Consider the following 2133-nt stretch of genomic DNA (forward strand, 5'->3'; position numbering starts at 1 on the left):
TTTGAAGCCGCACAATTGTCTGTTTTACTTGCGGAGAGCTCCTTTGACCGCATGATGTGGGTTCACAGCAACAGCTTTCAAATGCAAATGGCACACTTAGAATCAACTCCAGCTTAATTGATATAGAAATAATGAAGGAATAGCCCACGCCTGTCCATGAAACAGCTTTTGAGTCCAATTACGAGAATACCCTCAAATTAAAGCTCAGAGTGTGCACTTTAAACCCATATTATATAACTGTAACTTGAATATGTTTTGGTCAGCAGCTAAAATAATAAAGATTGTGCCTGTGTCCAAATATGTACAACCTAACTATATATATATATATATTAGGGCTGCACGATTAATCGCATACGATATTTATATATATATATATACTGTATAAAGAATAAATATGTAAATATATATCAAGAAAAGTGTTATTTTAAATTGTAATCATATGTCACAATATTACTGTTTTTGCTGTATTTTGATCAAATAAATGTAGCCTTGGTGAGCATGAGACTTAACCTTAAAAAATATATATTTTATCAAACTTTTATACAGTTGTGTTTTAGCTGTTTCCTGAATTGTTTCAAAGTTTACATTTTGTTGAAAAGTCTATAATGGGCTATTTAATATCATACATATCATACTAGTAAACTAATTATCATCAAACATACTGAACATTACATCTTGGAAATTTCAATATCTTTTTTGTAGCCAGTTTCAACAAATTATTAATTAGCATTTAACACAGGAATGCTGCTGGTCAGTTTCCTGCAAACAAAATGTACTACTGTATGCTAATAGAGGACCGGGACAAAATTGGTTTAAACATTTGTCATTTTGCATTAAAAAATAAGTAGCCTACGTAAATTAATAAGTAAATTAAAACAATAGCAATTCCCTTCGTCACTGTTCTTAATAACCTAAAAACTGTCTGGATTGGACAAGTGCCGTGTTTTGGTGATCGGGTGCAATGGAGAGAGAACTGAACATCACACACTATCACAGTGTGTGTGTGTGTGTGTGTGTGTGTGTGTGCAGGCAGGAATGTGAGGGATTTGAGGGGGTGGAGTGTTTAGGAGGTTGTAGAGGAGTGGCATGAGACCCACACACCCTGAGATGAGCCAACCAACAGGGTTAGCTGAGGAGAACCAACCAACTCCATCAATCACAAGAACATGAACAACACACTACAATCACTGTCAGGGAGAAAATACACATGGAAACGAGCGAAGATGAGAGAGCACGAGTGTCAGAGAGATGTTCTTTAACATGTGTTTGTGTTTGTGTTTGCTGTGTGTTTGTGGTATTATAATGTTGACAATGAGAGATGGGAGATTATGGGAGTTTTCCTTCTCAACCTTCATAAATCAAAGAGAATAAGACATGGCACCACACTGCCAACCAAAGCCCTAAACCGTAATCTCACACATGCACGCACATAAACACACACACCACAGGATGAATGAGTGCTAAGTGATGGAGCGATCGGTCTCACTATTGCGCTCTCTCACACGTGAACATTCAAACAGCCACAAACACTCCTACTCGTATCCTATTTGTCCCTAAATACACAAACATCCAAGACGTGATCTCACAGCGGTAACAAGACTAGCTTCAGAAAGTCTGAGCCTATTGTCTTCATAATCCCCTAAATCTGCCGCGCAGCAGCCAGTCAGACCTGATCTTTGTGTCTGGACTGATTCCAGTTTCAGACATTAACTGGAAACTCCATATGAATCAGCAAATTACATGACAATATTACCTCAATGGGTAGTCATCTACACAGCACTGATTGGACAGAGGGCCGGTCGACAAGAAACCTAATTAGTGTGAAAATATAATCAGCCTCCTTTTGAGACAGAAGCAGAAGTATATCTTATTCAGAATGTTTTTTAAAGGTTTTAAAAAAGTGGATGTATATGTATAATGTAATATCTCAATGTTACTTTTAACAAAGCAGTGTTGGGGAAAGTTACTTTTAAAAGTAATGCATTACAATATTGTGTTACTCTCTAAAAAAGTAACTAATTACATTACTTAGTTACTTTTAATGGAAAGTAATGTGTTACGTTACTTTTGAGTTACTTTTTAAATCTGGACAGGGCTTGCTTGTTTGTTTTTAATATAAAAAGTTCTTCTTTT

This window comes from Sinocyclocheilus anshuiensis, unplaced genomic scaffold (assembly GCF_001515605.1).
Source record: "Sinocyclocheilus anshuiensis isolate Anshui unplaced genomic scaffold, SAMN03320099.WGS_v1.1 scaffold354, whole genome shotgun sequence".
Taxonomy (NCBI): domain Eukaryota; kingdom Metazoa; phylum Chordata; class Actinopteri; order Cypriniformes; family Cyprinidae; genus Sinocyclocheilus; species Sinocyclocheilus anshuiensis.